The sequence below is a fragment of the Hyaena hyaena genome, unplaced genomic scaffold, assembly GCF_003009895.1.
Source record: "Hyaena hyaena isolate Hyena2069 unplaced genomic scaffold, ASM300989v1 scaffold_107, whole genome shotgun sequence".
In the NCBI taxonomy this organism is placed as follows: domain Eukaryota; kingdom Metazoa; phylum Chordata; class Mammalia; order Carnivora; family Hyaenidae; genus Hyaena; species Hyaena hyaena.
In genome coordinates, this window is record NW_024080739.1 from 1,144,673 (window position 1) to 1,168,223 (window position 23,551).

Sequence of the window (23,551 nt, forward strand, 5' to 3'; positions counted from 1 at the left end):
GGGGGGGGGGGGGGGGGGGGGGGGGGGGTAAAGAAAGACCATGTGCCAAAGAGAGTGTCTGCGGGGTGGGGGGAGGGGGGCAAAGAAGGTGGAGGTGGCTGGGGATAGCTTGGGGGGGGGTAGATTGAGAGCTGAAGGCAAGGGTTGAACCATATGAGCCCTTTTCCATCTCTTCAAGTCAGGCTTTCTCAATCACTTTAATGAGAGCCTCCTTCCCTGCAGAAAAAAAAAATCCAGCAATAAAGGGAGGAATGCCTCTCCATTAACGTAGAACTACAGAAGACAAAGGAGGTTTGGTTGGAATGAAGTACGAGCTGGCCTTCTTTGGCCAGCTGCCGGTCCTATAAATATGGCCCTCCTGGTCCTGGAAAGGCATCAGTGACGGCTGTTGCGAGCTACTGGGGAACATCCTTCCTGTTCAGATGGCCAGGAGTTGGCTGCCTGTGCACATCCGCGCGCAAAGTGCCTGGAAGTTGGGGGTGAGCGCGCAGAACAAGAAGTTCGGGAGTCTGAGCCCACTCCTTTTACCGGCGGGGCCGGCCCCACTTCCTCCGGGGGGCCCAGGCATCCCTCTGGCAAGTCTTCAGCTAAGAAATCTGCAGAAGTCGTTGGCCAGACTTAGAACTAATCCTTTGTGCCAAAGGGGATGGCGGAGGGGAGGGAGCCCTTTGGCAGAACCAGGATGTTCCTTGCTAGTGGTGAACCCCGCTGCCTCCTAGCCATCCCGCTGCTTTTCTTTTGCAAGTCGGGCAAGTGGGATGGAGGGGCTGGTGTAATTCGGCAACATGGGAGTTAAAAAGCAGATGAAAACCCACAGAGTAACCAGACATTCTTCTCTTTGCATGCAAGATCCTGCCGAATGTTGGAAGAGGAAGGAATATTTTTCTTGCTTTTCAGACATTACATCCTGTGAGGAGAAGATTTGGAACAGATGGGGGCCAGGGGGACCTCACTGCATTTGCTTGTTTGCCCCTACCCCCTCCCACAACCAGAAATGGGTCATTTATTTCTTTCCTAGTGAAATTAATTTTTTTTTTTAAGAGAGAGTAGGAAAGTAAGATATCAGGGGTCAGGGAGAGAAATTCACAAGGTTCCAGAAAAAGCCTACTTTTCATCACAGAGACTTCTTCTAAGGACAAAGGTAGATAATTAACTAAAGATTTTTATCTTTTTTAGTTAATGCATTCATGGGTGGGATGGGGGGTAAAGGATCCCTTACCAGATGGAGAAAGAGGCTTTCTGAGTAGTGAAAGGTAAGGAGTGCTTCTGAAATCCCAGGTACACAATGTGGGAAAAAACGAAGTTGATAGTGTTTTGTGGGAGCACCTTGGGGTTGTTGGAATGGTTTGTACCCCCGCTTCTGTTGGAGTGAGTGCATTAGGGAAGACTGGGGACTGGGGATGTAAAGTGGGCTTTGGTGTATTTCATTGGCTGCTCCTGGGTCCCTGACATGGCTGCAGGCAGCTGGACGCCTGGTGTGATGTTAGCCCCCAAACAACAGCCAGGGCTTGTTGCTGAAGACATTGTGGACCACAGTTCTCCTTCCCCTGAACCCTGAAGGGGGTGGGGGGGCTCCACTAGCAGAGTCTGATGGCAGTGATTAGCTGGGGTGGGCCTGCTGAGCTGCCTGCTGCTACTTTATCTGTTCCCCAAAGGGGGTGTGGGGTGACTGCATGTGAAAAGGGAAGGGCAGGGAGAAGAGCATGCAGCCTCTGTGGTTTCCTTTATTGTCCTTCCTTTCTGGCTTGTTGGAGCCTGTGATGGGGCCATCTCTTCCTTCTTGGGAAGGGATTGTGAGCATTCAGGTCTGGTCCACTGCCTGCCTCTGGTATCCTGTTTCTGAAGAATATTTTGGAGAGTTGGTTCATTGAGGCAACAGCAGCAACAGGTGTTAATGGCTATAAGCTCAGGTTCCCAGTGGATAGGGAGACCTCTCCCTCTCCCCCCCCCCCCCAGATAAATCTTACTTTGACAAGAAGTAAAGACCTAATTTAAAAATTAGTTGACGGGAGAGAGAGATGGCCCATGTGCCTACAGTGGGTTCTTGCATCTGAGTCTTCATTTTTTTAAGTTTATTTTGATGCGTACATATGCATAAGCATGGGAGGGGTAGAGAGAGAGGGAGAGGTGGAAAGAGGAACCCCAAGCAGGTTCTGCATTCATAAGGGGCTCAATCTCAGAAACCAGGAGATCATGACCTGAGCTGAAATCAGGAGTCAGACACCCAACCAAATGAGACACTCAGGTGCCCCTTGAGTCTTCGTTCTTAACTTCTAAAACTAGATAATGCGGTAAATGATACGCGATTGGAAGCAGTAGGTTCTGCCTCCCTCTGTAGGGTTCAAATCTGCACATGCATAACGTGGCCATTGGAGAGGATGCTGGAAGAGCAGCCCATATGGCTTGAGTACCGTTACCTACTAGGCACTGCTGTTAGGATTTCAGGGGACACACCAGTGAGTGAAATACATGTCCTGCTTCAATAGGACCCAAAGGCAAATAGAACGTTTAATTCATAGTGGAAATACCAGGGAAATACCAGGCAAGCATATACCCATGAGACTGAAGAATTTCAATTAGCAAGTAGTAACTGAGCGTCTGCTGATTTGTGAGACCCTGTGGCTCTACCAGAGGAGGGGACAGACAGAGTCCCCACCTTGTTGGACCTACAGTCTGTGTGGTAGATGTCCCCGTCAAAGGCTCTGGAGCAACCCCCTACTGTGTTAGAGGACACCAAAGGTGCTGTGGTTCCTTCATGCCGACTTGGGGACCTGGGGATGCCTTCCTGGAGAAGTGGTGTTTACGTTCATCCATTAATAAGAAGAGCCGACATCGGTAGAGTGTTCACTGCGAGTTGGCCTGGTGCAGTCCTTCATTCCTGGCATCATTTTTATTCCCTCTTTGCCTTGGAAGAGTGCCGTGTTGGGATGCTGAATTGTCTGGCTCCCTGCTGTGTGCCAGGCGAGAGCTCCGCCGTGAGAATAGTGCTGGCTCATCCCGGGTGCTGGAAGGTAACCTATCTGCTGGTCAGTTGACTTCTCTCATCTAATCCTCATAACACCCCTGGGGGTAGTAGTTGATTGGTTAGGAACGCTTTTGGTTGCAAGTAAGGGAAACCCCCGTGTAATGGTGGCTTTAGGCAGAATGGCATTTATTGTTAACAAAACAAGGATTCTGGGGTTGGTGGCCCTCAGGTTGCCAGTAGCTCACTCATGACATCACCAACTCAGATTCTTGTTCTTTTCTATTCTACCATCAAGGTTAGCCACATAATTTGTGGGGCCTAGTGCAAATGAAAATGTGGGATTTCTTGTTTAAAGAGCAGGCAAAAAAGTGCCATTGAAGGTACTAAAATGTCAAGCTTTTTACTTCCTTTGTAAGCTTTCTTTTGAGTGTGATAATTTTTTATTTGCTACTTAATGTTCCAAAAAATTTGAAATATTAAATTATTAGCATAAGTTTTACCATTTAGCGTTATATTGTGCAGTGCTGGTTTCAGATGCAAACATAAGAGCATTTAACTTAAGTGCAAAATTTTACACTTAATTTCAAAGATGAAAACATATTCAAAATATGTTTTTTAGGAAGATGTTTTTCTAAAATCTCACTTTTTTTTTTAATGTTTTATTTATTTCTAGGAGAGAGAGACAGCGTGAGCAGGGGAGGGTCAGAGAGAGAGGGAGTCACAGACTGAAACAGGCTCCAGGCTCTGAGCTGGCAGCCAGCACAGAGCCCGACACGGGGCTTGAACCCACGAACCGCGAAATCATGACCTAAACGAAAGTCGGACTCTTAACCGACTAAGCCACCCAGGCGCCCCTAAAACGCTCACTTGTATCGATAAGACGGAAAAAGCAAAAACTTTATAATTAGTGTTAAAATTTTAATCAAGATTATTTTAAAGCTGAAAAAGTCCTATCAAATTTGGAAAGTAAATTTTACATTTTTGTTTTTAACTTAGTATCTGGGGTACATGTGTGGTTTAGTCGGTTGGGCATCTGACTCCAGCTTTGTGAGTTCGAGCTCTGTGTCAGGCTCTGTGCTGACAGCTCAGAGCCTGGAGCCTACTTTGGATTCTGTGTCTCTTTCCCTCTCTCTTTGCCCCTCCCCTGAATATGCTCTGTCTGTCTGTCTGTCTGTCTCTCTCTCTCTCACTCTCACTCTCTCTCAAAAATAATAAACATTAAAATTTTTTTTTTTAATTTAATATCTGCAGTTACAATGCTCAATGTCCATTTCATTTCCAAAGAACTAGTATTGGGGTGCCTGGGTGGCTCAGTTGGTTAAAAATCAGACTCTTGATTTTGGCTCAGGTCATGATCTCAGTTTGTGAGTTCAAGCCCCACATGGGGCTCTACACTGAAGAGTGCAGAGCCTGCTTGGGATTTTCTCGCTCCCTCTCTTTCTGCCCCTCCCCTGCTTATGCGCGTGTACCTGTGCGCACTCTCTCTGAAAACAGTTTACAAAATTAAAATAAAAATGTGAAAATAAAAATTAATATGCTTCATGCATGTTTTGTTTCATATGTACGTGAGACACACATGCAATGTGATGTAATTTTGCAAAATGTTCCTTAACCACCTTGTGCAACCGGGGTTAACATGGCACTGATTCGTGAGTACCTGTGGAACCGTGAATCGGAGCAGAAGCAAAAAAATGGATATTCAGGACTACGGAGTTTCTATACTTCCTTTTACAAGAACGTGCTGCCTTGGTGCTGAGAGGAAGGATCCAAGGAGATCATTTGTCTTTTCTCTTCCCGAAGGTCTCCTGGCACTCACGTCCTCCCCCATTCATAGCAGTGTTGGTTTCCCGTGGTGGCCAAAGCAGAATCCACAACTTTCTCATTCGGGATGCAGCCTCCTCTTTTTTTTTTTTTTTTTTTTTGAGGAAGTAGGCAGGAGATAGGAAGTGTTGCCCTGACATCTGGATGGTGTTAGTCCTCACAGCTACTTTTGAGGTTATAGTCCTGCTGTGTGACCCTCAGGGACAGAGGTGCCCATGTATTTTTTAACTTGTGATAGATGACACCCTCTAAAGCATGGAGTTAAGTACAGGGGCCTCTCCGCCTGGTTCTAAGGGTAGTACTGTGCTTCCAGAAGTCTTCAACCTACTTTCTCTTAAAAAAAAAAAATTTTTTTTTTTAATGTAAGTAAGCTCTACACCCAATATGGGGCCCAAGCTCATGACCTCAATATCAAGAGTTGCACGTTCTTCTGACTAAGCCAACCAGGTGCCCCTCTTCTTCCTCTTAAATTCCACTGGCCAGGATTAATCACTGGCAAAAGGGAGGTGGGTTTCTATTTCTTACTTAAAAGAGTCATGATGCATCCCCTGTAATGAGCACATGGCCTCTGAACAAAACTGGTGTTCTGTTAGTGAGGAAGATGGGAGATAGCTGGGTACTCAACCAACATGGCCTCAATTAACATTTTTTTCTGAAAGGGAAATTGGAGCTTGTAAAGGTTAAAGTCTCAAACCTGGAAAGCGTTGGAACTGTGGTTGGAACTGTGGTTGGAACTCAGGAAGCCTGACTTAGAACCACTCTCCTTAATGCTTCCCATGGCTGGTGAACCTTGATGGAGGGTGAGGAAGTAAACAGGTCTGGAAGGGGCATTCCACACACAGATGCACAAGACTGGAGGGAGGTAAGAGACAGAATGATAGAGCTGAGGATTGAAAGATAATACGAGAGATGGCCAACAGACACACGAAACGATGCTCAGCATCCCTCCTCATCAGGGAAATACACATCAAAACCACACTGAGATACCACCTCATGCCAGTCAGAGTGACTAAAATGAGCAAATCACAGGACTCTAGATGCTGGCGAGGATGTGGAGAGACGGGCACCCTCCTACACTGTTGGTGGGAATGTAAACTGGTGCAGCCCCTCTGGAAAACAGTGTGGAGGTTCCTCAGGAAAATAATAGAACTCCCTTATGACCCAGCAATAGCACTGCTAGGAATTTACCCAAGGGATATAGAAATGCTGATGCATAGGAGCACATGTACCCCAATGTTCATAGCAGCACTCTCAACAATAGCCAGAACATGGAAAGAGCCTAACTGTCCATCAACAGACGAATGGATCCAGAAGATGTGGTTTATCTATACCATGGAATACTCCATGGCAGTGAGAAAGAATGAAATCTGGCCATGTGTGGCAACATGGATGGACCTTGAGGGTGTTCTGCTGAGTGAAATAAGTCAGGCAGAGAAGGACAAATATCATATGTTTGCACGTATAGGAGGGTTAGGAGGAACTTAAGTGAGGAACAAGGGGGAGAAGAAGGGGGGAAATGGTGGGGGAAAGGGAGAGAGGCAAACCATGAGAGACTCTTGAATGCTGACAAAAACTGAGGACTGATGGATGTGGGGGGGAGGGGGGACGGGCATGGAGGAGGACACTTGTGGGGATGAGCACTGGGTGTTATGTGGAAACTAATTTGACAATAAACTATTTGTATAAAAAAAGAAAGATAATACGAGAACGATGAGCATGTTGTACGAAAGGGGGCATTGGGGGATAAGGTTGGAGAGCGGATGCAGCTCGGGGCTATTGGGTGGAGACAGGAGGTGGCAAGGTGAGAAGCCAGCATGGGCTAGGAGGTTGTTGGAAGACTCCAGTCGGGCCGACATGGTGGTAACTGAAATAGGGGAGGAAGAAGGGAATGTGTGCAGTCAAAAGACATTTAGAAAGCAGAATTGATCAGAGTTGATGATATACAGGTGCAGGAGAAGGAAAAATCAAGGATGACACCTGAGTTTATAACTTGGCAATGGGCTGGTGGCGTGCCATTCGAATACAGAAAAAAGGAGGTGGTGTCAGGCAAGGGGGTGGAGGAGAGTAAGTCCACTTTTTTTTTTTTTTTTAACTCTGATATTGAACATGTTGAGTTCAAGGACGTAAAGTGGAACTGTCCTGTGGACTTTGGAGTCTGAAACTCAGGATAGAATTCTGTGCAAGAGAGACACGGACTTCTTGATGTACAACCTATGGATTCCACTGTGGGTGAATGTGTAACACATAAAAAGCAAGTCTAGAACAAGCTTCGGAGTCCCATAATGAAAGGAAGGGGGTCCACAGAGGCAAGTGGGAAGTTGCTGCCTCTATTAGAAGAAGCCAGGAGAATTTGTTGTTATTACTAAAACCAAGGAAAGATTGCTTGAAGGAGGGAAAAGTAAGGCCTGAGAAATGAATACCAAGGTAATGGACGCTTGTAGTGAGGGCTGTATCCTAGATTGGCCACAACCTGAGAGCAGTCAGGTGGCAGGACACTGGGATGTGGGAAAGTAGAGGGGATGTGGATGGAAGGTCCTGGTAGCCAGAGAGCTGTGGGAGGGTCCAAGGAGGTTTTAAAAGGAAAAACAAGAAAGCCTTGAGTGTGTTGCATTCCTGGTGAGAAGTAGACTTCTGGTAGACCAGAAGTTACAGATACAGAGAAGAGGTGGCTCATGGATATAGTGCAAAGGCCTGGGGGGTCGCAGTTAGGAGGGGGGGGGGACCCAGGGCTCAGATGGGGAGGGTACTCTGTCTGAGGGAAGGGCGTGGCTCCCATTGGAACAGGTCGGGAGGAGGCAAGGAGGATGCACACATGGGAGAGTGTGTGGCACCGAGAATCTGAGTTTCCATTTGGATGGTTCCTTTGCTCTGTGAGGCAGCAGAAAGAGGAGGTGGTAGGTCAGATGGGTAGAAAAGCTGAGCTCTGAATTGTCTCCTGGAAAGAGAACTGAATGGGGAGCAGGCGCAGCCCCACCGTGTGCCCCCTGCATAGCCGCACGTGTGTCCGGTTTACAAGGGCTTTGTGTTTTGTTTAACCCTCTGCTGCCATGGTCTTGAAATGACTAGTTTTTTTTAAAAGTTTGTTTATTGATTTTGAGAGTGAAGGAGCTGGACTAGTTTAGGAGCAGAGAGATAATCCCCAGCAGGCTCCCCACTGTCAGCACAGAGCCCAAAGGGGGGCTCGAACCCACAAACTGTGAGATCATGACCTGAGCTGAAATCAAGAGTTGGATGCTTCACTGACTGAGCCACTCAGACACCCCCTTGAAATTCTTTTTTTTTTTTTTTAAATGTTTTATTTATTTCTAGGAGAGAGAGAGACAGCGTGAGCAGGGGAGGGTCAGAGAGAGAGGGAGTCACAGACTGAAACAGGCTCCAGGCTCTGAGCTGGCAGTCAGCACAGAGCCCGACGCGGGGCTCAAACCCACGAACCGCGAGATCATGACCTAAGCGAAAGTCGGACTCTTAACCGACTAAGCCACCCAGGCGCCCCACCCCCTTGAAATTCTTAATTGATCTAATGAAGAGCCTCTCAGTGTGTGTGTGTGTGTGTGTAAATATATCCCGTGTAGTACTTAGGACACACACATGAAAAATGATTCATGGTGCTTGTGAAATTCAGAATCCACTCTATTTGGTCTGGGGACCTGAACTGCAACTGGGAAATGATGTGACTGGTCCTGCTGGGAGGCGCTTGTTTGGGCTGATGGAAATGTTCTGCACCTTGACTTTGGTAATGGGTGCCCAGGTCTGTGCATGTAATAACTCTCTACTAAAACAGGTGAATTGCCCTGTATGTTAGTCATCTACCTAAGTAAACTTAATGTGGTTCTCAACATGGATTTTTGTTAGAGTATTCGGGCATTTCTTGTGTGAGTTAGCTAGGAATTCATTTTGCCTGGTGGCAGAGTGACCCCAGCCCTCTGGTGTCACTCCCATGTGCTGTTGTCACTGGGTGCCTGTGCCAAGAAATCGGTTTATTCTTGAAGAGCGGGAGATTTGTTTGGGTGGAAGTCTGTTGGTGATTTCATTCCTAGGCTCTCTCCACTCCCTTTTAGGAAGAGAACACCTTTTCCTGTGTAGTTGGGTGGGGCTGACCTTTGCCCTGTGTCCCTAGGAGTGGTTATGTGGTCTGAGCCAGTTGAGTCCTCTCTGGCAATGTGCTGCCAGAGCTCTTGAGGGAGACGGTCTATTTTTACGGGGATTGGTAGGATGTGAGTGTGAGGCTTTTAGTGGATATCCTGTTCACCAAATGGAGTGCTGGTATTTGAGCCCCTGGATCTAGCCATGCCTAAAGCTAAATATCTACCTGGGACTCCCCAGTGACCTAAGATAATGAATTCCCTTTCCTTCCACTTAAGTCAGACCAACTTTGGTGGCTTCTGTCAATCACAGCGAGTCAAGTTCTGACTCAAAGTATTCTGGCTGAAAATGAGAAGTTCTTGACCTGTGCAGTGATTGGAAAGTAGACGATGATTAACTAAATTAATGAGTTGTGAGAGGAAATTCTAATTTCCCCAAACCTTCCTATTATGGAAGCACAAGGACAGACAGAGGGTTGAGATGGAGATGAATGAGGGAGATTGAAGGCTGAGTGGACAGGCATGCCCCTGGACAAATGGGGCTGGGAACAGGGGCACCTGGGTGGCTTAGTCAATTGGGCATCTGACTTTTGCTCAGGTCATGATATCGGGGTTTGTGGGTTCGAGCCATCTGTGCTGACAGCTCAGAGCCTGGAGCCTGCTTCAGATTCTGTGTCTCCCATTCTCTGTTCCCCTCCCCTACTTGTGCTCTGTTTCTTTCTGTCTCTCAAAAATGAATAAATGTTAAAAAGCTAAAAAAATGAGGCTGGGAACAGTAGGATGGCATTCCCTCCCAAGTGGGGTTCCCTGGCTGGCTGAGGAGGGCCTAGAGTCAGCAGGCAGAGGGATTAGGGGAACCCAGGACTAAAAGCCAGCTACAGGCTCTTGACTTTAACTTTGTACACCTCATTACTGATGGCTTGTTCACTTCGGGGGTTTTGAGAGACTCATTGGAGGTGACAGCCTCCTTTGGCAACACTATCGTGAAAACTACCAGCTGTCTATAGCTTCATTTGCTCAAAGGTAAAAAGGCTGGGCTAGACCAGGGCTTGAGAATCACGCAGTGTCTCTTGGACACTTGGGCTTTGATCTGACCTTTGCGTGAATGGCAGACAGCAGGTCGTTTTGGGTAAAAGAGGATGAAAGGAAGCATAAAAAGTAGGGCCTAGGGACTGAAACTTGGTTAGGGGTCAGAGATGGGGGTGTGGAAGGAGATTTCTGAATGCTAGCCTGGGCAAGGGGTCTGGGGCAGGCTTCTGGCTAGAGTTGTTAAGTGGCTTTTATATACTGGAAAGAAGGAAAGACCCCCATTTCAAAAATGTCTTTCTTTTTAAAAATAACATAGAGTTTGATTTATGTTTGAGAGAGAGAGACAGAGTACAGGGTGAGGTGGGGGTGGGGCTGAGAGAGAGGGAGACACAGAATCTGAAGCAGGCTTCAGGCTCTGAGCTGTCAGCACAGAGCCTGATGTGGGGCTTGAACTCACAAACAGTGAGATAATGACCTGAGCTGAAGTCCGACACTCAACCAACTGAACCACCCAGGTGCCCCAACTTTTCCTGAATATGAAGTAATCCTGTATCTGTTTAAGAATTTTGCAGTACAGTAAAGTACACATAAGGAAACAAAACCACCTGTCATCATGATACTTCCAGAGAGAACACTGGTAGGATTTTTGTCTATTTCCTTCTGGTATTGATTTTAGTGTCCTTGTGTGTATTTTAAATATATGAGAGATGGCCTCTTAATAAAATTTGACTTTACAGTATATACGGATTTAGAATCTGTGTTTTTTCACTTAATGTATGATAGAAGCCTTTCCCTAAAGATTTTTACATCTTTTTTTACAGCCTGATTTTTAACTATTATATTCCACATTTAGATGTATTCCTTTTATTGGACAGAAGACTTTCTAATTTTTTAGGATTATAAAACAACATTGTGGTTAAATCCTTACAGATATCTTTGTGCACATCCTTGGATAATTTTGTAGGACAGAGTGTTAGAAGTGGAATGGGATTAGAAGTCAAATGGAATGCTCACATAAGAATTTTTGTCATTATCTGGCCAGGTTACCCCTAATAAGTTAGGTAGTGAAGGGGGATTCAGAATTCTCAGAATCTGGCCCTTGATGGGTGTTACTGAATTTTTAGGAACTTGCCAATTGATATGTGGGAAAAGATTTTGTATTATATTTTATGTTTTTCAAATGTTTATTTATTTTTGTAAGAGAGGTAAAGAGAGGGAGAGAGGGAGCACAAGAGCCCAGGCACAGGCAGGGGAGGGGCAGAGAGAGTGAGGGACAGAGGATCTGAAGCAAGCTCTGCCCTAACCACACAGAACCCAGCATGGGGCTTGAACTCACCAACCATGAAATCTTGACTTGAGCTGAAGTTGGATGCTCAACCGACTGAGCCACCGAGGCACCCCTCAATTTTATTTTAATATGCCTTTTTTCCTGGTTACAGTAAGGCTGAACTTTTTTTTTTTCATGGAATGAATAGCTGGGTGTGTGTGTGTGCGCGTGCAAGCACGTTTACGGATTTATAAGGACTCTGTTTATAGTAAAAATATTAGAGCTTTGTGGGTACTGATACATTTTTAAGATTGTGGTGAAATGTTTTGGTAGTAGGTCTTTTATTGAGGTCAAGGTGGAATGCTTGATTGGCTGGGGGTGGGGTAGAAATCTGATGCTGCCTACCCCCTTTTCTATGTAGTATACATCTAGAGATATAGTCTATCTTAGGATGTCAAGGTGTCCTAGAGCACAGCCTGGCATTACCTTGTTTCACAGACAGTCTGTTTGAGGCTGGAGAGGGGGAGCTGGCCTACCCCCACAAGGCTGGTTGTAAGCTACACACCACTTTGCCTGCCCTGGGCTTCCTGGGTCTTCTCTCCCTGGCTTCTAAATCCTCCTTGTAGGCATGTGGTGCCTACAAGGTGGTTTTATACAAGCCACTGTATGAGAAAGCAAAATCTATCTGAAAGCTGTTTCAGGTTTTTCCAGAACTTCCAGTTTTTTAGAATCCACCTGCTCCCTTTGCCCCCAGCAATTAACATTTGAATTTCCCAATCTGCAGCTTCCTTTGTACAATGCAGTGACGGAGGCAAGGGGACCTTCTGCCAGGGGAATTTAGTTCCTTGGGACAGGGCATGTGACCTGGGGCCAGCCTACCCGGGAGAGCTCCTTCCCCACACTCCTGCCTCGAAGTAGCAGCAGGTCTCTGAGGATGTGGATTCTCTCCACCTCTCAGAGGTTCTTTCATATAAATATGTTCATACAATTTTCTCCTGCTGCTCTTTTTCCTGCAAGAGTGAAGTTAGAGGCTTCAGTTGCTAAATTTAGCTCTTGCTGACGCACTGGCTCTCTCCTAGCAGTCTCCCCGGGTCTCAGTGTTGCTCTTGCCCTCCCTCTTTTGCTGGTAGACGAACACCATCACATCCTACATAATACTTAGCTCAGAGGCGCTTCCAGATGGGAAATGCGTTTCTGTATTTTCATAGCTGTGTTCTCTGCATGAATGGAGTGTCGTGAAGCCCGTGGCTGGCAGCCCGGGGCGGGGGCGGGGAGGTAGGGGGCTGGCAGCCAGCCTATGAGAAGCAAAGATCCCAAGGGTGGGGACAGGGGAACCACTGCAGTCCTTGCCATAGGTTTTCTTGTGGTTGGAAGAGAGAGCGATGGCTCTCCGGGGCGTGAATGAAGAGTTTTCACAAAAGGGAAACCCTCCTCCTTGAAGCAAGCCTTAGTATATTGTTAAAGAAAATTAAGCTGACACTTGTTAAAACAAGGCAGATTTTATTCAGGGCTGTCACATAAAGGATATTGCAGTAGGAGGGAAATGAGGCTCAGCTTGGAATACAAGGACTAGTGTGGATTTATCACCAAGGAGCAGAATGAGAGGCTCAGGGGAAGGAAAATGACTAAAAGGAGATAGCAAGGGTACGGGACTGACACATCAAAGTTAGTAGAGTCTCTCTAAACCGATGTAGCAGATTTTGGCCAAGACTGGGCTGTAGAGGCCCAGAGGGATGGAGGCAAAGTCCAGGCCTGGTGGAGAAGAGGGCTCAGAGAAGCCTGACTCAGGTTTGATCAAGAAGAGCGTCATTGTCAGTCCCTTGTGTATTCAAGGACAGAAGAGACCATTTTCTTTCTATAGAACGGTCTAAGTTCACTTCTTGTTTGGTTGTCATTTGTTTATTGAGTCCCAGCGGAACCATCTGCCGGGCTTGGTGGTGGAGGACGTTTGCTGGATGATGCAAACCGTCAGGTGCTTAAATGAGGGGGACTCCTGCTCTGCAGTGGTGAGGGGTCCTTTGCAGTTTTTATGAGGTCTTTCAGCTTCAGCCTGGAGAGGTTCTTTAGATCTTGGTGGGGAACTGATCATAAAGAACTGACCAGTCAGGTTGTAGTTCTCAGTGAAGCCGGGTCAGGAGAGCGGGAGAAAAATTGGAAACAGTAAGAATTGAGAGGTTGCTAAGGAGAGAGCAAATGTGCAAGATGGCAGGATGCAGTCCAAGTGATAGGTAGGTAACGCAGTAAAAACTGATGTACAAAGAGGTAAAAAAATAGCTCAAGGACAATGAACTGGACCAGAAGTTGATACCTACAATGCTGTGCTATAGTTTCCTCTTGAAATGTACACTTTCTACAGTGTCTAGCCGTGGTCAGTGGGTGGGTTTGTTGAAATGTCAGCATGGAAGGTAGCCTGATGTCATGCAGGCCTGGCCTGAGTTCCCTGCACCAGCTGTGAGACATTGAGCAAATTGGTTTAATCAGTCATGTAATTTGTACACAGGTGATACTGATGTGCAAGTGGAGACTAGAGTTCATGTACTTACATGGGTCTGGTACTTACTAAGTGCTGGTGGGAGTGATGCATTGAGTCTCTTGGCAGGGGAGGGCTCTCCTATGAGGCAGAAAGGGAGCCCCGGACCCAGCCACAGTGGCCACGGGGCAGGACCCAGCTGGGCAAAGAGCCAGGCTTGCTGTGGTCGGTGGAGGCTCCTCCTGAGATGCTTCTCACCGGCTGTGCAGGTTTCTCTGTGCACCAGATGGGTGTGTATTTTGGTCACTCCTGACATCTCAGGTAGATATCCTTCCCCTACTGTGCAGATGAAATGTAAGCTTAGAGAAGGTAACCATCTGCTCAGACACAAAGGAAGTGATAAGGCAGGGATTTGAGCCCAGGTCTGTCTGGCCCAGAGCCCATGCTCTCCTCCCTGTTGGGCACCCTTGGCGACCAAGGAGGCAGACCCACGCTAGGGAAGAGTGCTTGTGGGCAGTGCTACGGTACAGGGATACAGGGGCTAATAGCATGGCGTCTGAAATCAGACAGGCTGGGGTTCACATCCCGGCAATGATACTACTTAGCTGTGGGAATTCATTTGACCTCTGTGATCTTTGTTTCCTCCTCTGTAAAAGGAGGGAGATGTTAACTATGCAGAGAGAGAGTGTGAGGATATCATGAGAGAAGATTTACAAAACCTTGGCATAGGCCCTGGGGGGTGATGAGCATTCAATCAGTAGTGGCTGCTGTGGTTTATATGGGGGTTGCTGGGCCCTTTCACATTCAGTTGATCTCCTTGTTGGTTCTTGGGAAGGGCAGACACTGGAGGGCAAGTCTCTGAGACTTAGGAATAAACTCTGGCTTAATTGTCAGTCCTGGGATGTATTTTTGGGAGCTGTTTATCAGAAATAAAACCATTGAGCCGCGCTTGGGTGGCTCTGTCAGTTAAGTGTCCCACTCTTGATTTTGGCTTAGGTCATGATATCACGGCGCGTGAATTTGAGCCCTGCATTGGGCTCTGTGCTGACAGGCAGAGCCTCCTTGGGACCTCTCTCTCTCTCTCTCTCCCTCTCTCTCTCCCCCTCTCCCCCCCCCCCCCCTCCCTCCCTCCCTCCCTCTCTCCCTCTCTCTCTCTTTGCCCTCCCCCCACTCATGCTGTCTTTCTCTCTTCCTCTCAAAATAAATAAATAACTTTTAAAAATACATATAACCATTGAAGAAGGGGAAACAGACTGGGCATGATGTTCCCAGAGTGGTCCAATTCTGCTCTTCCTAGTGATGGTCCAAAAGGAGAGACCAGAATAGGGGTTCACTTGCTTCTAATGGGACCTTCTGCAGGAACCTAGCCTGGCAGACATGGGCAGAGTCCAGAGTTCTCCTGGGGCAGGAGGGCTTCCCAGTGTCCCTGGCAGTCTCCCCTTGAACCTTTTGTATCAGCTTGCCCTACGGTGGGCCTGTTTTCTTACATCCTTCCCTCTAGAGAAGTGTGCTCGCTACCCCCATAAAGCATGGGCTTGACATACTCTCAGCACCTGCCTCAAAAGGACGTGGTAAGGATTAAATGCTAATGCACGTGATGCTCTTAGACTCCCACTTTCCATGTGAGGAATGCCTACCTTCTCTCTGTGGCTCATTAATAATTTGTTGACTCTGGCACTGTTTTTGGTTCAGAGGTCAAGTGATAAGCAAACAAACAAAACGTCCACAGACTCACAGAGGTCATATTCTGGTGGGGGAGGGCAGACAAGTAATGTGGAAGCACGTAGATTTGGGTGCAATATTGGGGCAACAGTACAGCAGTGCATCGGGACAGAGGGGTCTTTTGGGGTGAGCAGGAAGGTGGCCTGTAAACAGAAACCGTAGTGAGGCAAGGGCTTCAATCATGAGAATGTTGCGAGGTGCATTCCAGGGAGAGGCCCCGGGGTGGAGCTGACCTGGGTACAGCAAGAAGGCCCACGGGAGTTGGGGGAGGAGTGAGAAATGAGGTCAGGGTGGAAGCTACCAGGTGACATTGGCCTTCTCACCATTTGAACCAGTCATTATTTCCAGATCTCAGGGAGGATTTAGCTGCTTCTTTCCCTGTGTGCCTCTTGAGTGCACACAGGTATCTGCCAGTAGTCACTGGGGTAGGACTGATTATTGTTTTGTCCCCACAGCCTGAGCTCTTTGGGCCAGGAACCATGTCTGTCTTGCTTACACCTAACCCCTAGTGTGGAATATGTTGTTCACACATTTAAAAATGAATTTGAGCGGTGCCTGGGTGGCTCAGTCATTGAGTGTCTGACTCTTGATTACAGCTCAGGTCATGATTCCAGGGTCATGGGATCGAGCCCTGCACCTGGTGCTGTGCTGAACATGGAGTCACCCTAAGATTCTCTTTGCTCCTCTCCCCTGCTTGCTCTCTGTCTAAAATTAAAAAAAAATTTAAAAGTGAATTTCAGTGAGGACGCTGCTGTCTGCCCAGGTTTCTGTGTACCAGTCACTGCACTAAGCACCTCCTATTTCATCATACCGTCCAATCAGCCCCCTTTCGGGGTATTGTCGCAATCTTACTCCCGCAGGATACATGCTTAGGATCTCCTGAGCTGGGATTTGAAGCCAGGACCTGAAGGGCTATGCTCTCTACAATGATAAAGCCTGGGGGTTGGCTGCATTCAGTGGCTTCGTGAAGGGTGTGCACTGCTGAGGCCCCTGGACCCCCAGGAGTCACCTTGAGCCCTGCTGGCCTGTAGCATCGCATCGGGCCCGCGGGGAATCCCTCAGACCTCCTTTTGGCTTCGTAATCCACAAATGGAAAAGTGGCACTTAGGACGAATTTATTCAGGTGGGAACCGTGTAAGACATGGAAATAAGGCTTTTGAGCAGCTGCACATAAACTGGAGTGTAAATGAAAAGCTTTTTATTTGGTTTGCGAGCCAGACTTGGAGAAGCCAGTGGGCCGTGTGGTCTGGAAGCGCACGTTACGGGCAGTGGGTCGGAACAGGGGCCACTTTGACCGGCGAGGAGGGAGAATCGCTCTTGCGCAGCTGGAATGGCCTCTTGGCCGGGACGTCAATAAACAGAGTCTCGACACAGAAAGTCTTTTCCGTAAAGATGGGAGGCAGGGGAGAAGAGGAAAGGCAGTGCCTCCCTCCCTGGCGTATTTGAGAAGGAAAATGCTTGAGGTAACCCGTGTTGGCAGCTTTTATAGCTTCCTCCCAGTAATGTGCCGGGCAGACCCTGAACAGGCTGGGGTTTTATTTTCATGTAATGCAGCCGAGTGGCCTGGGGGCAGCTCTCCAGCAGTGGCTCCCCTGGGACTCTGCGTGTGGAGGTGGAGTGCGAGGGAGTGCCCCCCTGCCTGCTGTGTGAGCCCCAGGCTAGGCGGGGGCGGGGGGGCGGGGGTTGGGGGCTGTATTCCAGGCCTCCCCTGCACGCTCACCCCTTGGCCTAGTCCCTGTCCTTCAACGGGAGGTCCCCTAGGGTCGGTGCCCAAGAAGGAGGCGGCGGGGGCGGGGTGGGAAGGCAGCCACCTGGGGAAGAAAGGCACAGGTCTACACTGCAAAGTGTGGCTGCCTGAGAGCTGCATAGAAACCTTAGCACAGGGGACCCACAGAACAGTCTTTGTGCCTTTGGTTGCCACTTGCCAAGGCACTTTCCATGATTAGGTTTAACCTGCATTTAGAATCTCTTCTCTTTGGTAATAAGTATATACGTGTGTGAGGTATATTTGGACATGGGATTACATGTGTGGTTAAAAATATGTATCTCTCAGGTTGGTGACCTGCATGAGTGAGTTTTTTGAGAGCCAGGGCATAGGGTAAATACCCAGTTAGCTGCTCTGAGATACTAGAGAAAACGCTGAGGTACAGGTAGGATCTGCTCTTTTATGTTCTTGTTACAGAGACTCCTCTCTGTTTTGTTCCACGTGATTGTATGGAAGCCAGATATGTATCTTAAAATTTTTAGAAAGATCTTTTATCCTAAGAACTTCAGGTTTGTTTTTTAACCCATATTAATTATGGAAAAATTAGAAAATAGCATAAGTAAGAAGATAAAAGTCCTGTGCAAACCTGTCATTCAGGGTACTTGCCACTGCTATATGAGTGTTAATGTTCTTCTAGACTCTTTTCTGTTGAGTGTGGATGAATGTAAAATAAAATCTAATAGACGATGATGGCTTACATTTGAATGTTAATAGTTGACAGCACTTTACACGTGTAGACTAATTTAATCCTCAACAATCCACTTGGTTTTTATTATTAAGCCCATCGTACAGATGAGAAGGTTGAGGCCCATAATGATTAGGTACCTTAAAATCACATAGGTAAGTAGACATGCTGGGGTCCTAACCCAGGCAACCTGATTCCACAGCCTGTGCTCTTAGCTACGTATTACACTAACTTGCAAAAGGAAAGGATAGGGGCACCCGGCTAGCTCATGACTCTTGATCTTGGGTTGTAAGTTCCAGCCCCATGTTGGGTATAGAGATTACTTAACAAGAAAATCTTAAAAAAAAAAAATGAGTAGGGTAAAACTATTCATAACAATTTATAACTTGCTTATTTTCACTTAACATATTATGAACCCCTTTGGATGTCAATAACTTACATTCAGAACATCATTCCAAATGGATACATTGCAAAAATGGAATGCTATTATCTTTGGCCGTTTTGGGTAAAAATAATTGTTACTGTATTTTAAAGTAGCAGACATCACACCGCCTCAGTGGCTCAGGAGGTTGAGCATCTAACTATTCTGGCTCAAGTCATGATCTCACCATTTGTGAGTTTGAGCCCCATGTCGGGCTCTCTGGTGACTCTGTGGAGCCTGCTTGGGATTCTTTTTCTCGCTGTCTGCCCCTCCCCATTGCACACATGCCATCTCTCTTACTCTCTGTCTCTCAAGATAAATAAACAACAACAACAAAAAGAAACATTAAGGCTCTGCTTCATGCTGTGCTGAGAGCTTTGTGCATATTATCTAATTTAATCTTCATAGTAACTAGGATTTCTTGTAGTGAACAAGTTTTGAAGGATCAGGTGTAGATTTTCCAGGGCGTGTCTCCTTTCCATTAAACCTCAAATTTAGATTTTTTTTTTTTTTTAAGTAGGCTCCATGCCCAGTTTGGGGCTTGAACTCACAACCCTGAGATCAGGAGTCGCATATGTCCATGCGTGATCCAGCGAGGTGCCCCTGAAGTTTAGATTTTTTACTTCATCTTCAAATAAGTTATATATACAGTAGTAATATTTTTGTGTGTTAATTTTTTTTTCTTACAAATAGTTTATTGTCAAGTTGGTTGTGTGTTAATTTTTAAAACAACTTGTTATTTTGAAATAATTTGACTCAGAGGAACTTGCAAAAATAGTACAGAGAATTTGAGTATTCTTCACCCTGCTTCCCCTAATGATCATATCTTCCGTAACTGTAGGACAGACAGTCAAGACCAGGAAAGTGATGTTAACATCTGTTAGTAAAGTTAAATTGTTTTTAAAAAAGTACGCACAAAATACCTCAGACTGGATAATCTAGTTCAGTAGTTCCTTGTTGTTAAATATATAGGAATCTCTAAGAGGAGAAGGCTGGGGCCTCTCTTCTGCCTCAGACGGGCGAAACATGTTACTAGCTCCATTCAACAGGTAAGGGATAGGGGTCAGAGAGGGTAAGTCACTTGCATGAAGTCACACAGCTATGGTGAGCTTCCAAGCTGGGACTTAACCCCTCTCACTCTAAGATCCATTCTTGAGCCCTCACACTCCCCAGTGTCTCTTCTGGTTTGCTGCTGGTCAGGGCAAGCTCTGAATAGAAGTAGTGTATTTATGGGCGTATGCACACATCCAGGTATTTCCCTGCTCTCCAGAGTTCCTTCTCCGAGACTAGAGAGTGCCAGAGCTAAAGAGGACCTTGAGTTGGGCATTGAACCCAACATCTCATTTAGTAGAGAGCAGTCACGTCATCTCATGTGCTATGTTTCGGATTGGCCCCGGCCCCAGGGCTATAGGCTGTATTCGCCCGTAAACATGGTCATTTTGTTGGTTACCTTTGCGACTCTCCTCCAGTTGCTCATTTCCACGTTTGCTGACTTCCAGCCGCCTGGCTGTTGGGTTTGCTCAGTTCCCTGCTGGAGGTGCCTGGGGAGCCCAAGCAGTGATGGGCTGAGCTGAGCCTCCTGAACTTCTCCCATCTGCCCACCCAGTGCCTCTCAGCCAGTGCCTGGGAGTCGCAAAGAGCAAAAGCCATGTGCAGAGGGAAGATGCAGGAGATAAGATTTCTGTAGTCCTGTCCATAAGAAAGATATTTTGACCCCCATCCGAGTCAGTCCCCTCTCTTTGACTGCCTTTTTTTCCCCAACTTCACTTACTTATTTTTAAATGTTGATTCATTTTTGAGAGAGAGCATGAGCAAGGGAGGGGCAGAGAGAGATAGGGGCAGAGGATCCAAAGCAGGCTCTGCACTGACAGCAAAGAGCCCGATGTGGGGCTCAAACTCACAAACTGTGAGATCATGACTTGAGCCGAAGTTGGATGCTTAACTGACCGAGACACCCCGGAGCCCCCATGTGACCTTCGTTTAGAACTTGAGCTGTCCGTATAGCCCACGTTGGCAACCCAGAAAGCAGATGGAGCCCACTCCCTTGCCTTCCTAGCCACAGCCATGGCCTGGCATTCAAGCAGAGGTGATGTGTGGAATTTACCATTGCTGTTGAGGAAATCAGGGACCTGTCTAGTTGATCCCTGAATTAAATGTGCCCAAGGCTTTGTTGGATGTTATGCATAGAGCCATGGAGTGCATAATAGGATTGTTCCAGACCCTCCACCCTCCCAACTTCAGAAATCCCAGGTATGTGCCTTCCACTCTTACTTGACTTGATGTAGGTGTGTGTGTGTGCACACACCTGTGTCAGTATGAGAGAGCGTCTGGTGACCTGCATGGATCTCCTGAGCAGTTGGGACCAAGCCCTTATTTGCAGAAGCTTCTGGCCGCTTGTGGGGGAGAGGCGATCCCAGGCCCAGGCCTGCACCTGGTGGGGGCACGGATGGGATGGGAGGTGATGAATTTATAAGAGCACTGTCTGAAACTGCTATGAGAGATGGTCTTCAAGTTAAGCAGGGCCTGCTGAGGAGCATCACCACCCTAACCTCAGTTCGTGCTGGGTCCCGTCCCCTGCCACCCTCACAGGCAAGCAGAGAGAGACTTTATTTCCTCACCGGAAGCCCCTCAGCCTGAGAGGAGGGAACTAAGAGGGGATTAACTGGCCTCACCCTTGGACCTGCCCAAAGCTGAGTCTGCACTTAAGACCTCGGATCTGCGGGAGTGAACAGTTTCCCTCCCTAAACACTGGGGGGGCTACGGAGAGAACATTCCAGGCCAACAGGTGCCTGCCAGAGGAGGTCTTTCTGAAGGGTAGCTGAAAGATAGAAATATCAGTACTTGACTTAGCCTAGTTTTTAAAGTAGATTTTACCATTGTAATATTCATTCTTTCTTCCAAATTTGTATCGTTTAAAGTACTATACAAATACCAATAAGACAGTCTCTGTCTGAAGGGATGAGTCGGCAGCAGCCCCTAGAACCTGTTTGAAACGCAGAATCCCGGGCTGCCTGGGTGGCTCTGTCAGTTAAGCCTCCGACTCTAGATTTTGGTTCAGGTCGTGATCCCCTTGTTCAGGAGTTCAAGCCCCACGCCCTGGGCACACTGCACACTGAGAGTGTGGAACCTGTTTGGGATTCTGTCTCTCTCTTCTCTCTGCCTCTCCCCTGTGCGCGCTCTCTCTCTCTCTCAAAAATGAACAAATGAACTTAAAAAAAAAAAGCAGAATCCCAGGGCTCTTCCCAATTATTGAATTAGAGCTTGCATTGTCACAGGCTTGCATTGTCTCAAGGTCTCCTTAGAGTTCACATGTTTGGCCCTTCCCTATTCCTCCACCTGTGACATATATCACGTGTTGATCAAATGATTTTTCCACTGATTATGTATTTGAGTTGGCACGTGTGATGAAATCTCCTTGTCATTCCCGTTGAGGTAGGAGAGAAGTCACTAGGAAATAATTTCAGTGCAGTGTGATAAGTCTGCTAGGTGAGGTATAGGCTATGAGTTACGAAACTTTTCCTCTTTGATAAATTTTTGTTACGTACTGTGTGCATGGGGCCGTGCTAACAGAGGGGTGTAACAGAAGGTCAGAGAAGCTTTCTGCCCTGAGGAGCTTAAATTCATGAGGGGAGGAGGTGGTGTATGATAGGCAGTATAGAAACATGCAGACAAGGCAACCACCCCGTACAATGCTTGACGGGGAATAAACAGGGAGATAGGAGAGAGTGATGGTATACAGGGCCTTCAGGGAGTTGAGGAGCACATGAGTAACTCCCAGCCAGCTCACGAGAGGCACTTGATAAGGTTATTATTCTTTGTACTGGGGTGAACATTTTATCTGCTGACGCAGATAGATTTTTAATTTGCAGCAGCATCTAGTAGATTTCTGTCCCCAAACACAGCCTCTCTTTTCTCGGCATGTGTGGGGGCAGCCTAACACTTGTCTCGGCTTCCTAGCCTCTCATCACAGAGTCCACCTATGCCGTCTTCTCTGCCTAAAACTAGATTCTAAACTGGGCAGACAGGATGTCAGGGCTCTCCGGTTCTTGTCCAGTCCGTCATCAGTTCTGCTGCCCGCGTCAGCCCAGTTCTGTCTTTGGAGGAAGAACTTCTCTTCCTTTCCTTACATCCCCTCTCTGTCTTCCCTCAGAATCCAAATCCCGTGCTCCCTTTTGAGTTGGACACACATCTCACTGGACATCTTTATAGCTACACCTGATCGTACCAGTGCCTATGAGTCTCTGTCTTCCCTGATCTCCTACTTGTCTGTGATTGATCTGTGCCGGGCCCTGTACTCGGTGCGTGGTGCAAGTCCGTAGGGGCAAGGACGTGCTCCCTGCCCCTGGAGTGTGGGCAAGTCGACTCTCTGTTCGCTGCATCAAATACAACACAGGAAAATTTCTTTGGAACCTATGCTGGGAAGGAGCTTCTAGCCTCTGCAGTCAGATTCAACAGTCATCCTCAAACCTCGTCTTATTTGACCCATCAGTGGCATTTGGCACAATTGATGGTTCCCTCCTCCTTGAAACTTTTTTTTTTTTTTTTTTGGCTTAGCTCCCTGGACACCATGTTTTCCTGGTGGTCTTCCTGCCTGTCTAGCAACTCCTTCTCAGACCGTTTTCTTGTTCTTCTTCCTTCTGGCCTTCCCTGAGGTATTCCAAGCTTTCGTCTTTGGATTTCTTCTCTGTTCCTCTCACTAGCTGGAATACCAGCTAGATCCTAGCTTAGATGCCATTTCTAAGTCTGTCCTTTGCAGCTCTGACCTGTCTCCTGTCAGGCTCATGTATCCATCTACCTGCTCAACATTCTTGCTCAAATATCAATATCAAAAATCAAGGCCCAAATCAAATTTGTCTGCTTCTCCCTCAACTACATTTGTTCTTCCCAGTCTCCACCCCCACCCCGTAAATAGTTATTCCAGCCACAGTGTATTCAAGCCACAAACCTTGGAACCATCCTTGACCCGTCTCCTCCGATCCACTCCCATTCAGTGCTTCAGCAAATTCTGTCTACTTGGCCTTCAGTGTATATCTGTAATCTTTGCACTTCTCACCACATCCATGGCTACTCCATAGGCTTCTCCTGTGAGCCTGCCCTTCTCAACATGGCAGCCAGAATGGTCTTTGTAAGAGATAATCAGGTCGTGCTATGCTCTGCTCAAAACCCATCAAAAGCTCTACCATATCACTAGAAGAAAAACCAAAGTGTTCATAGTGACCCATTTCCTTCCTCCCTTGATACACTGTTCCAATGTATACAATGTGTATTCTCTTCCATGCATTCTTAGAAAATGTACAGTTAATTTATGTGCAAGTTTCTCAAAC